The sequence below is a fragment of the Pristiophorus japonicus genome, unplaced genomic scaffold, assembly GCF_044704955.1.
Source record: "Pristiophorus japonicus isolate sPriJap1 unplaced genomic scaffold, sPriJap1.hap1 HAP1_SCAFFOLD_29, whole genome shotgun sequence".
Lineage (NCBI taxonomy): Eukaryota > Metazoa > Chordata > Chondrichthyes > Pristiophoridae > Pristiophorus > Pristiophorus japonicus.
The window spans coordinates 11,659,875-11,673,274 of NW_027252668.1; the positions used below are offsets into that span (position 1 = coordinate 11,659,875).

Here is a 13,400-nt window from a genome sequence, read left to right on the forward strand (position 1 = left end):
GCAGTGTAGCGGATATCACGTTGGACTCACACGCAAAAGGTCCCCGTTGATCCGTTTTCTCTCACTCAAAGTTATCTATTTATTGGTGAAATAAAGAGCAATTAATGAATAAGGGAGCCCTTTTGCCAGGAGAATAAATAGCAAATAAAAACAGAAAATGCTGGAAATCGCAGCAGGTAAGGCAGCATTTGCAGGGAGATGAAACTCGCCTCCGATTGTTCATCCACAGCAAGTTTAAATATAATGCTTCTGCCTGTGATTGAACCAGGGACCTTTTGCGTGTAAAGCAAACATGATAACCACTACACTACAGAAACCTCTGGCATAACAGCCCCCTCAGCGAGGAGCTGACCAGTGAGCTCCCTCTGTGCTGATTGGGAATGTGTTGGCTCACTTTAAACAAATTCTGTCCCACACTGAAATTTCTCAATACATCTCCTCCGCTGCCATTTACAGAAATGTCACGGATCACCCAGCCACCGTGTTCACGACCACATCCTCACAGTGGGGCCACATAGACTCCTACCGGCAACCGCGATCAGCGATATCACCCAGTTTACAAAATTAAGCCCCGAACCCGTGCCCGGCAAAGGGCAGGTGAAGCCAGATAGTCTGTAAGCTCGGTCTATCACAGAAAGTATTGGTATTCATGGTGATTATAGCAATTATTAATCGTCTAACAGACCTCAATTATTTTTATGCGATGAATTGATCGAGGATTGAAACCAGGTTAGTGCGCCGGGTCTTAACCACTCAAGCACCAGGGAACAGTTACGATACATGTCGATATATTTATATATATTTATATATGAACCTGAATGTCAATGGCTACCTACCTAGACCTCGTGGCGCCCACGGTAGTGCGTCTAACTTTGAGTGAGAGAAATGGTTCCACTGTGACACCTGTCATGTGTTCTACATGGTTGCTGCTTGTACTATTACAAGGTGTGCCACCAGAGGGCACTGCAGTGGGAGACTTGTAGATTACCTGCACAGGTGTGCCTGGCCTAGTATCAAAGGCAGGCCACCAGGTGTGATCCTCACTCTGTGGTTATCAATAAAGGACTCAGGTCACTACAGTTCAAGCACGACCCATTGTCTCTTGGAGTCATTATCAGAGCATTTGAAGGTATAACAAGGGAGCCAAATTCCTCTGAAACAGAAAATTTTACCAGAGCGTTGAAGTCATGCTGTAGGTGCCTGGGACAACACATTGCTCAAAGTTGTCCACACGTGAAGGCAGAGTGTTTCTTCTACAGAAAGACTGGACATCTTGCGAAGGCATGCCAACTGAAGGGTAAAGCTATGAGTCCAGCGTTCAAAGCTATGTGTAGAAATCCCAAGAGACTACATAGTATGGAAGACAACAACAGGACGAGGAGATGTTAGAGTTATATATCATCAGGAGCACGAGGTTAACGGACAGCGATTCGGAGAGCATCAAAATCCACATAGATGTTGCGGGATTCAAGATACCAATGGAAACTGACACGGGTGCATCCGTGATTGTAAAACCGGAGTCACTGTACCGTGACAAATTGCGTGATTTCCAACTGGAGAAACCCAAGATAGAGCTGCGAGGCTACTCGGGAGAGTAAATTCCTGTGGTAGGTCGTAACACTATACCGGTGAAATATAAAGATCAATTTCAGAACTTGCCTCTAATCGTAGTGAAAGGAGACAAGTCTGCCTTACAAGGAAGAAATAGATTAAGCTCACTGAAGCTGGATTGGAGTACGATTTTCTGTGTGGAAGCGAGATTTTCATCAACGGATGAGGTTATCAAGAAATATCCAAAGGTGTTCTGCGAAACGGGCAGTCCGATCCAAGGCTTCAAGGCGAGTGTCAGGGTACAGAATGACGCTAGATTGGTTTACTACAAGCCCCGTTCCGTATCATGTGCCCTCAAAGAGAAAGTTGAGCAAGAACTCAAAATACTAGAAGGTGTTAACCGTTACACTGCGGAAACATTTCCACTCACAGCACCAGATTAGCAAAATTAAACCCAATGAGATCGGGAGAAAGGTTCCTCACATGCTCAGGGCAAAATATATGATTGTCGTTCTACAAAAGAATGAACAAACATCAGCACCAGGTCAGCCAGAAATGGTAAGCGAGCATGTGGACTGCTGAATCGCAATTTTAAGGAGTTGGTGGTGACGAAACAAATGGGTTCTGCCAATGATTAAATATAAGAAATGTCTGAAATAGGATTCAAACCCCATCTCCAGAGAAGATAGTAATCTGAACACACCAACTTAGACCACGCGGCCATCCTGACTATTCAGTGCTGTGTGTGGACACCTGCAGGTTGATTTTGAACTTTTGTGTCCTGTCACATGAAACAAAAGAGGGCAGCATAAATGTGGGCAGCAGGCGGATCTCTGCCTGACACCGGGGAAACAGGGAGATATACCTTGGAGCAAAGGGATATAGATTGAGTCGGCAAAAATAGAGGCATCTGATCCAGGAGATTCGCGGGGCTCGGAAATTCGGGAGTTTAAAGACTTTGAAAGGAACAATTTTTTTTGCCGTTTTGTTCAGAGAAATGTTTGTGAAAGGAATTTTTTGCAGAAAGGGATGCAGTATTTAACTTGGAGCAAGGGTCTGGTTATTGTCAAACAGCAAATGAAATATTAATTCTGGAAGAATAACATTGAAACGAAATGTGATCCTGACACCCAGAAATATGTGTTAAGGTAGAAGGTTAAATACTGCATCCCTTTCTGCAAAAAATTCCTTTCACAAACATTTCTCTGAACAAAACGGCAAAAAAAATTGTTCCTTTCAAAGTCTTTAAACTCCCGAATTTCCGAGCCCCGCGAATCTCCTGGATCAGATGCCTCTATTTTTGCCGACTCAATCTATATCCCTTTGCTCCAAGGTATGTCTCCCTGTTTCCCCGGTGTCAGGCAGAGATCCGCTTGCAGCCCACATTTATTTCACTCTCTGTGAATCTCTCTAATATTCCAACAGCAGCCTTGTTGCGTGAAGATTTGTATTCTTTTACTCGTCGCAAATTGTTGTGAAAAGAAGAACTCCCCGAGGCTGAGTACTGTGATCTTAACTTAGTGTGACCTTATTCTTCTTTCTTACAACTCCAGAGTGCCTGAACAACATGGCAGCCAACCTTTTATACTGGCCCTGTACGTGTGGGCAGGTGACCATTAGGACTCCAACAGTCGCGCCTTCTGGTGTCAAGTATTACATAGTTACATACATCACATAATTGTTATCATTAAGAAGTTATAATTCCAATGAATGCCTGAATCGTGCGAAAGGAGCCTGTTTGTAGGACAAGGCTACATGTCAGGAAGGAGTGTAGTTAGATGACAAGGGAAGTGATACTCTGATTATAAGTTTGGAGAATAAAAAGAATAAATGCTGGAATCACTGAGCAGGCCAGGCAGCATCTGTGGAGAGAGAAACAGAGTTAACGTTTCAGGTTAATGACCTTCCATCAGAAGTTGAGCTGTTGTGTTAGGTAATACTATTAAAAGTTTCAATTGTCACCTAGCAGGGGTAAGGAAAATATATAAAATGTGGCATTTGGATCAGATAGTTTAGAATCCGATTAATGTTTGATCGATTTGTACACCGAGCTGGGAACTGTAACGTGTTTGAGTTCTTCGGCTAACATTTGCAAGGTTTGGGTGTAAGTACTGTTGTTAATTGTATGTTTAATTATTGTCTGCTTAATAACTCTGACATTTAATGTTGCGGGCCCTATTCCTGCACTGCGCGTGTTCCAGCTCTGTTTGGAGCACCGATCACTTCAATCTGTCGCTTACAGGGACAGTTGGATTCATCGTTTCTTTGTTTGGTGAAATTTTAAAGATTGAAAGCGGCGCACATCAACCTGATAACCTACTCACCACTCCCGTGGGATGGAAGCCCAGTTGCTGTTTTAAGCTTGAATGCAGGTACAAGCAGAACTCATTCATAGAAAGTCCAAGTCCCTGAGATACCTGTTTCTTTGCACCGAAGTCCTTCGCAAAGAGTTGCGGTTCGTGTGGGGTGATTTGGGCACATCTTTCCCCACACGACAACACTTCAAACAGAACACAACGGCTGTAAAGCGCTTTGGCGCCTCATGATGTCCTGAAAGGTGTTGCAGAAATGCAAGTCCTTCTTTGCAAAAGTTCGATGCAATTTAAAATTCATATCTAACTGAGGGCTCGTCTGGGATTTGAACCCAGAACCTCTCGCAAATTTCAAATAACAACCCCAAAGCGAGAATCATACCCCTAGACCAACGAGCCAACTAATTCAAAAATGTGTAGTTCAGGTGTAACCATTATTGAAGCATTTTTAGTGTATTGCTATTCTTGATCGGAGGAGCACATGGGACGGAATCAGTGACTTTGCTTTTTCGAACTGTCTTCTGAAGCACCGCACGGTCCCACTCCGACAGTCAATGTGCTGTTGGGACGTTAGTGTATCCAGGCTGCGGGTCGCCAACAGGCGCCTGGCTGCAATGAGGGATTAAATCCAGCGTTAGCCAAAATCCCGGAGTGCTCAGTCAGTAGAACATGAGAATCTTAATTACAGGATCGTGGGTTTGAGCCCCATGTTGGGCGATTGCATTTCTTTTAATTTAATATTACTTTCATGGAGAAACATCATTAATTAACCAACAATCTTCTTTTGCACAATTAAAGAAATGCTAACTGAAGGAACTCCATAATTGAATAATTTCTTCTGTGCTCTGCAAGTGAACTCTGAAACCATAAACCATTTTACACACTGTGCTGTCGGGGTCTGGGTCAAAATGTTCATTGCTGGTAACATCAACAGGAGACTGGGGAAACAGTGAGACTGACTTTAGAGCAAGTGTCTGGTTATTGTGAAACACCAAAGAAAATAGTAATTCTGGAAGAATAATATCGAAACAAAATGTGAGCTGACACCCAGAAAGAAGTGTTAAGGCAGAAGGTTAAATGCTGCATCCCTTTCTGCAAATATTCCTTTCACAAATATTCAATGACCGAAACGGCACAAAACAAAAATGTTCCTTTCAAAGTCATTAAACTCCCGAATTTACGCACCCCGCGAGTCTCCTGAATCAGATGCCTCTAGTTTTGCCGACTCAATCCATGTCCATTTGCAATGTTGTGCTCCCACCCACACTATGAAATGTGCCACTAACTTATCGAATCATGGAATCATTACAGCACGGAAGGCCATTCGGCCCATCGAGCCCGTGCCGAATCTCAGCGAGTCCCACTCCCCCGCCCTTCCCCCGTAACCCAGCAATTGTTTTTCCTTCAGACACTTATCCAACTCCCGTCTGAAAGATAAGATTGAGACTTCCTCCACCGGCCTTTCAAGCCGTGCATTCCAGATCCTAACCACTCGCTGCGAAATGGCCATCTCCTGTTCCTATGTGTAAAGTCTGGGAAACACGAGATCAATTCCTGCCACACTCACAGCCTTCCTAAATATAGCACCATCATTCTCTTCTCTTAAAACCAGCTCCTGAAGTATCGGCCAGCTGTGTAGGTTAAAGCTCTGGTTATATTCCTGAGATTACTTGAAGCACAGCGTTTCTGTTGTGTAGCGGTTATCACATTCGCCTCACACGCGAAATGTCCCCGGTTCGAGCCCGGGCAGAAACATTATTTTGGAGACTATTTTTGCTGTGAAATAAATTGAACAAAAGTCGCCCCAGGTTCCTTGTCGCATGAGCACTGAACATTTTAAACCAGTCTCCTAAATGCAGAGTGTGTAACGTCAGATGGGGGAGAAAACGTCATCAATGATTCAAAAGCCTTGAATGATTAAAGTTCAGTTATTAAAGTTTCCACTGTCCCTCAGTAACAATTCTACAAAACAACGCTGTCGGTTAATGAATGAGGAATAAAACAAATAATCTTCACCCACCCCCATCCCCCGACACACAGTTTAATTTGTCGCATGTCATTGTTTTAAAGAATTTGAATGAAAGAGTTACTTTCTGAATCCGGGCTCCCTCTGAGAGCGCCGCACCTCTAAACGGCCAGGAAACACATTAAAGAGTTTACCACAATTGCTGACATTTCTTAGCTTTTTTCTTGTGTTTTTTCAGCTATTCGTCCTTTTCAGCTCCTGACTGCGGATATTGCTGTGATTAAACCTGAACACTATGCAATGTCTCACAGCCCCTGCCTCGATTAATACCTGCAGATCGAAGCCGCATTTCAAACCCACAAACAACTCATTAGTTATTCGCTTTTCCCAGTTCCAGAGCTCAGAGGGTTATTGTCCATCCCTGGGAAGCAAGCTACCTCGGACCCGGGCCAAAGCTCCCCGTATACCGAGCACAGGTTGAGGAAAACCCCAGGGGAGGATATTCTGGTGTGGGGGGCTACAGGACCCTCGGACCCTTTAATAATCTCTCGCAGCTCATCTGAAAGCAGCCGAAATGTGCCTGCTCAGCCGGGAGGCTACACTTGTTTATTTATAAAAAGAGAAGCAACTATCTTCATTCAGCAGATATAAGGCAAGATATCATCAAAAGAGGTTTTTGGACATTTTAAGTGAGATGTTTAATGCTTCAGTCCTTTTTGTGTTTCATTCCCACCCCCTCTCTGTCTGTGCCTCCACTGAGCTTACCTCTAGGTAAGGTTGTTCTGAACTTACAAAAGTGGGCACTTACTCCAGCCTAAGTTAGTTTGTAGTAAGTTTTCACTGCCGAAACTTGCAAAACAGGCCTGAGTGGCTGGACACACCCTCTTTTGGAAAAAAATACCTTACCTGAAGCCAACCTCAATTAATTCAGTAGAACTGGAGCAAAGTAATATCCGAGAATTGCAACTTCTAACATTCTCCAAACAAAACTAGTTGCTCCAAAAAATTAGGAGCAACTCCACCCGAAACTTGGGCCCTCAGTGTGGGACAGAAGTTGTTTAAGGTGAGCCAAAACATTCCGAATTAGCACAGAGGGAGCTCACTGATCAGCTCCCCTTTGTTGGGGCTGTTGTACCCGAATTGTCTGTAAGGCAATAAACGCCAATGCCTCGGCGCGAATTCAAAGGTGTGCACTCATGCTGGCATCCTAGTACTATAACATAAGGCACAGACCAGGTACAGACAACTGTGCCGACGCGCTCAGCAGGCTACCCATGGCGACCACGGAAGGGTCTGATGAAGAGGACTGTGAGATAGTCATGGCAATCAATGCCTTTGAGTCCACAGGTTCGCCCATAACAGCTCATCAAATCAGAGCCTGGACGGCCAGCGACCCCACGTTATCCTTAGCAAAAAGATGTGTACTAACCGGTGACTGGACAGAGGCTCGTGATGCCTGCTCCGAGGAATTAAAACCCTTTCACAGGAGCATGCATGAGCTATCACTACAAGCAGACTGCCTGATGTGGGGCAGCCGAGTAGTCATGCCTCTGCGAGGCAGAGAGGCATTTTTCCGGGAGCTCCAGAGGCCAGAGCCAGATCCCACGTCTGGTGGCCTGATATTGACGATGACTTGGAACTCCGCGTCCGAAGATGCACTATTTGTGCCCAAATCAGCAATGACCCCAGGGAGGCTCCACTGAGCCCCTGGCCTTGGCCTACCAAACTGTGGTCGCGGGTGCACGTCGACTATGAGGGCCCATTCAAGGGCAAAATGTTCCTCGTAGTTGTAGATGCATTTTCAAAGTGTATCGAATGCACTATTTTAAACTCGAGCACAACCTCCACCACTGTGGAGAACCACACGTGAATGGTCCCCGGTTTGAACCCATGTAGAAACGTTATTTTGAGACTACTTTTGCTGTGAAATAAATTGACAATATTCGCGCCAGGTTCCTTGTCGAATGAGCAGTGAACATTTTAAACCAGTCTCCGAAATACAGAGTGTGTAAAGTCAGATAGGGGAGATAACGTCATCAATGATTCAAGATCCTTAAATGTTTAACATACGCACATAAAAAATAGGCACAGGAGTCGTACATTCGGCCTCTCGATCCTGCTCTGCCATTTAATAAGATCATGGCTGATCTGTCCATGGACTTCGAGTTAAGGGACTCGGGGGCCTGTTTTCTCTCCCCTGAGAAGGTTCACGTTCTACAGTCCAGCCTCTAAAAGGCACCACTCTGTGCACAGTACTTGCCGGGTTTGAGTCCTGAGGATGAGTCATCCGCCGAGAGCCACAGGTCGAGGTCATGAATGCTTGGCTCATGGAGATGGCCTTCCGCAGTGTGACTATGGTATCTGCTGACAGTCGCTTATGAAGTAGGCACTCATGGCCGATTCCGATGACAAAGATATCCCGCAGTGCTTCGGTGAGGTGGTCACCAAAATCCCATGGTGCCGCCAGCCTCCTGAGGTCTGCAGCATATTTCGTGATCTCCTGGCCTTCGGGCCGTCGGTGTGTATAAAACCGCTGTCTGGCTGTGAGGATGCTCTCTTTGGGCTTGAGTTGTTCTTGGATCAGTGTTACAAGCTCCTCTTATGCCTTGGTCGTTATCTTCATTGGTGCCAGCAAGTCCCTGATGAGGCCACAGACGGTTGGCCCACAACTGGTTAGCAGGATACCTCTGCACTTATCAGCCAGTGTGGCCGGGTTGTCACCTGCCAGGTCGTTTGCTGTGAAGAAATGGTCGAGTCTCTCCACAAAGCCTTCCCAATCATCACCATCAGCGAACTGCTGCAACGTACCAAGGTTAGCCATTTTCGTGTGAGGGTCCGTAAGCTCGTCGCCAATTGTTATACCTTCAGATGCTCTGATGATGACTCCACGAGACAATCTGTCGTGCTTGAACTGTAGTGATCTTAGTCCTTTATTGATAACCACAGAGTGAGGATCACAACCTGGTCGCCTGCCTTTTGTACTAGGCCAGGCACACTTGTACAGGTAAGCTACAAGTCTCCCACTGCAGTGCCATCTGGTGCACACTTTGTAATAGTACAAGCAATAACCATGTAGGACACATGACAGGTGTCACTGTGGAACCGTTTCTCTCACTCAAAGTTAGAAACACTACCGTGGGCACCACGAGGTCTAGGTAGCTAGCCATTGACATTCAGGTTCAAATATATAAATATATATAAATATATCGACATGTATCGTAACTGTTCCCTGGTGGTCGAGGGGTTAAGATCCAGCGCACTAACCTGGTTTCAATCCTCGATCAATTCATCGCATAAAAATAATTGAGGTCTGTGAGACGATTAAGAATTGCTGTAATCACCATGAATACCAATACTTTCTGTGATAGTCCGAGCTTCCAGACGATCAGGCTTCTCCTGCCCTTTGCCAGGCACATGTTTGGCGTTTAATTTTGTAAACTGGGTGAGTTCGGTGATCGCGGGGAGATGGTAGGAGACTCTGTGGCCCCACTGTGAGGATGTGGAAGTGAACACAGTGGCTGGGTGATTGGTGACATTTCTGTAAAGGGCAGCGGAGGAGAAGGAATGAGAGCTTTCAGTGTGGGACAGAAGTTGTTTAAGGTGAGTCAACACATTCCCGATCAGCACAGGGGGAGCTCACTGGTGATTGTTCTTTTGGATATTGTTCTTCCAGAATTAAGATTTCCTTTGCTGTGTCGAAATTACCAAACCCTTGCTCCAAGGCCCGTCTCACTGTTTCCCCGGTGTCAGGCAGAGACACGCCTGCTGCCCTCATTTATTTCATGTGACAGGACACAAAAGTTCAAAATCAACCTGCAGGTGGCCACACACAACACTGGATAGTCAGGATGGCCGAGCGGTCTAAGGTGCTATGTTCAGGTCACTGTCTCTTCGGGAGATGTGGGTTCATGTCCTAATTCTGCCATTTCTTATATTTAAACAATAAGCAGAACCAATTTGTTTTGTCACCACCAACTCCTTAAAAGTGCGATTCATCAGTCCACCTGCTCGCTGAACATTTCCGTCTGACCTGGTGCTGAAGTTTGTTCATTCATTTTTAGACCATCAATCATATATTTTGCTCTGAGCATGTGAGGAACTTTTATCTGCACTTTTAGATGCAGCCCTGATAACGTCAAACCTGGAAAGACAACAGTTTAACAATTCGGCCATCGCAGCTGAAATCACACTCCTTTTAAAACTATGCGAGATGATCCGGATTAAGAGAAAATACGTCATAAAGGGGCAAATTATGAACCGGAACTGACGACCATCCCGTTTAAGCAGACACCGAATGATCTTGAACAGCAAGCACATCCCTATTACAAAGATGTAGAATTACCCTTGACTGACAGCAGTTCGCTTTTAAAAGAATAAAGTGGGATTTCTATCAATCTTGAAGGCAATTCTGCTGTGCGGGGCTCAGGGCCAGTCGGGGTTGGGACGGTTGTTGAAGCCACAGGTGATAGACAGTCAGGAAAAGGGAGGGAAGTAAAACCAACCCAGACAAAAAGCCGATTTAAAATATCTATATATTTATCATAATAAGAAAAAAATAATTTCACAATTTTATTGCAAAAAAGTGAATTTGATTTGATTTAAATAAGTAATAATTGTTTAATAATCTATATATTTTTGATTGAACGAAGGCTCTGTGACTGGATAAATTACACTGGAAATCAGGGGGTGCAGTCAGTAAATACCCAAACACAGTAATCCCATTGTGGAAGACAAGCCACGATGGAAGATGTGGGAAACAAAGGCGATCTTTTAAAGTCGCGAGTGCCTTTCTGCTGGATCTGACAGCAGCTGCGTGTGCTGTGAACGAGGTCAAATGTAATAGAGCCAATGCAGGCAGAAGAGAAAAAGCACATTTATTGTCAAAGTTAAAAAGTAGGAAATGCTTATAAATATCCTATATATAAATATTTATATGTAAATAGCTATATATACAAAGTCAGTCAGTCAGTCATGTCTTGTCTTGTCTTGTCTTGATTTGATTTGTATTTGAAAATAAGGATGAATCAGTTCATCATGTCACACAGCCCATACGCAAGCTCTCGCTAAAATCGCTATATTTCTAACTAATGTCATTTCCCTTCTTTCAGATGTGGAACAGCAAAATCCCAGAGCAGATTCTGCTCCTGTCAGGCAGTCCCCGATTGCGTGTTCAATCAAATCAGTATGGCTTCAAGTTGCATGTAATGCCTTTTTTCTCACATGAAATGAAATGCACAGTAAGATCGCGCAGCACGTTTGCACGCACTCTCTTGCTTACACAAACACACAAACAAACTAAAATTCCTGCACCCTCCAAAGGCAGTTTTTGAAATTTGAAATTGAATTCTGGGACAGACAGCACATCCCTTTTAAACAGACACCGAACGAACCGGACTGTTCGCACACCATATTAGAGAGACAGAGAATGAACCCGGCCATCAGCACATCTCCTTAAAAGGGATACGGAAACAGAATGAACAAAAACAGAAAATTTTGTAATACTCAGCAGGACGTTAAGATTCTGTGGATGAAGATCCCGGGTTCACGTTCAGTCAGATGATTATTCCGATATTTCAGGAAAAATTTAAATTTTACAGATTTTTTCAACATAATTAGCGCCTGGAAAAAATAGGCAGCGAGGAACGACAAAAGGGAATGTCTGTGATACAGTGGAGCATAGGAGTGATTAAATAATAAATGACACAATGCGAAAAGGCAAAGTGGGTGGTAAGCGGGCAATAAAGTAACAAAGGATGGTCCAGAGGAGGTTTAAGTGGGAACAGCAGAACCATTACCAGACAATGGGAGCGGTGCTTATGATCCGATACGCTAAACCTAATGTTGAGGTCAGAACACTATAATATGCCTGAACTATAGGGTGTGAACGCCTTTTAATCCGACCAGGCAGCTTGGCCACCCCGGATTGATTTCCTGTACTGTTTGAATTAGGCAGCCAAGGGATGAATTCAAAAGCCAGCTTCTCACATCTTTTAGGCATCAGGTTAACAGAACGCACTCATATTCAGGGCAGAGTATGTTTCACGTTGAAGTTGAGATTGACGCTGAATGTATGCTTATCCCAATGGAGGTGAGCTGATGCATGTAGAAATTAAGATATACTGATCAAGTATTGGCCGGAACCAAACATGGGTTTAGATTGTCCAATGAGACACAGAGCAGACGACATCTGATATACTTTAGCTTGACTTAATTAGGTGAGTTTCACTTTGCTCCTGGGAAAATCCAGAATTTGGACGATGTGGGAATAACGGAGCGAAATCACACGTTTTAATTTGAAATATGTCCGTTATCTCACATGTCGACCGGCTCAGAAGCGGTTCATTGACTAAAAGTTGGCAGAGGTCTTCAGGGATTTGAACACGAGAACTCTCGCGTTGACAATAATGAAAACCCCAAAGCGAGAATCATACGCCTAGACCAAAAAGCTGCCGACAGTAAGGTGCTTGGCTCTCAGATTCTGACGGTAGTTTAATATTCGGCCCATCGTGCTTGTGCTGACTCTCAGAGACCTCTCCATTGTCCTGCTAATGTTTTCCCTTTGATGAATATATTATTAATTTGAGACATTACATAACCAAAGAGCTACATCCTTGTCAGTAAAAAGTGAATTTGGCAATTAGGTTAAATGTGATTGACAAAAAAACAGAGGGGTCAAATTTTGAACTCAATAACGACGAGGTTGGGAACACACAGAATTAGCAGTCCATTGCCTGAACCTCTCGGCCACCTCGTCTCCTATTTACAACAACGTCAGACATCCATCCCCTACTTTTTGCATCCAAACAGAAATAATGTGCAAGTAAGTCCACTTCACCGCCAGTTCTGTCCATGCAACCAGATCGACAGTGATGAAATTGTGCCATTAGCTTCTTAAAGCAAACAGCCTTCCTTCATTCAAGCGAGTGACTCTCCGAGATGGTTGCTTTTGAGGCAGAATCAAAACAAATAATATAAATTTTCACGCGGCGAGTTAGTTGACCGATGAAGCACTCGAACCTGCAATCTTCTGAAAACATCGTGGTTACATTCGAAGTTAGACGCTTTGTCCATTAGGCCAAGCGGCCGCTACCGTCGACGCAAAATTTGTTGTTTTTCATCTTGAGAACAAATTTGGGACAAGGGTTATTTCAAGGAATGGATGGAGGAAAACATGAGCATTTTTCGAGTAATGAATAGATGCGCTGCGATATAGATGGGCAGGGGCACAGGCAACGTCAATGTAGCTTGAAACACAACAGTTTAACAATTCGGTCATCGCAGCTGAAATCACACTCCTTTTAAAACTATACAGGATGATCCGGATTATCAGAAAATACGTCAGAACGGGGCAAATTATGAACCGGAACTACAACCATCCCGTTTAAGCAGACACTGAATGATCCTGAACAGCAAGGACAACCGTATGACTAAGATGTTGAATGACCCTTGACTGACAGAAGTTCGCTTTTAAAAGAATAATGTGGGATTTCTATCATACTTTAAGGCAATTGTGCTGCGCGTGAGTGAGTGTGGGGCTCAGGGCCAGTCGGGCTGGGACAGTTGTTAATGCC

At 44.3% G+C, this 13,400-nt stretch overlaps 3 non-coding genes across 3 annotated transcripts; 1 reads left to right on the plus strand and 2 right to left on the minus strand.

Annotated features, from left to right (window-relative positions):
* Positions 1-244: 244 nt before the first annotated feature.
* On the minus strand, positions 245-317 carry trnav-uac (transfer RNA valine (anticodon UAC)). The gene has a single exon. It is a non-coding gene; the product is annotated as a tRNA-Val (tRNA).
* Positions 318-4,174: 3,857 nt separating this feature from the next.
* Positions 4,175-4,262, minus strand: trnap-ugg (transfer RNA proline (anticodon UGG)). The gene is given in 2 exon segments: positions 4,175-4,210; positions 4,227-4,262. It is a non-coding gene; the product is annotated as a tRNA-Pro (tRNA).
* Positions 4,263-5,545: 1,283 nt separating this feature from the next.
* Positions 5,546-5,618, plus strand: trnav-cac (transfer RNA valine (anticodon CAC)). Its single transcript has one exon. It is a non-coding gene; the product is annotated as a tRNA-Val (tRNA).
* The last annotated feature ends 7,782 nt before the right edge of the window (positions 5,619-13,400 follow it).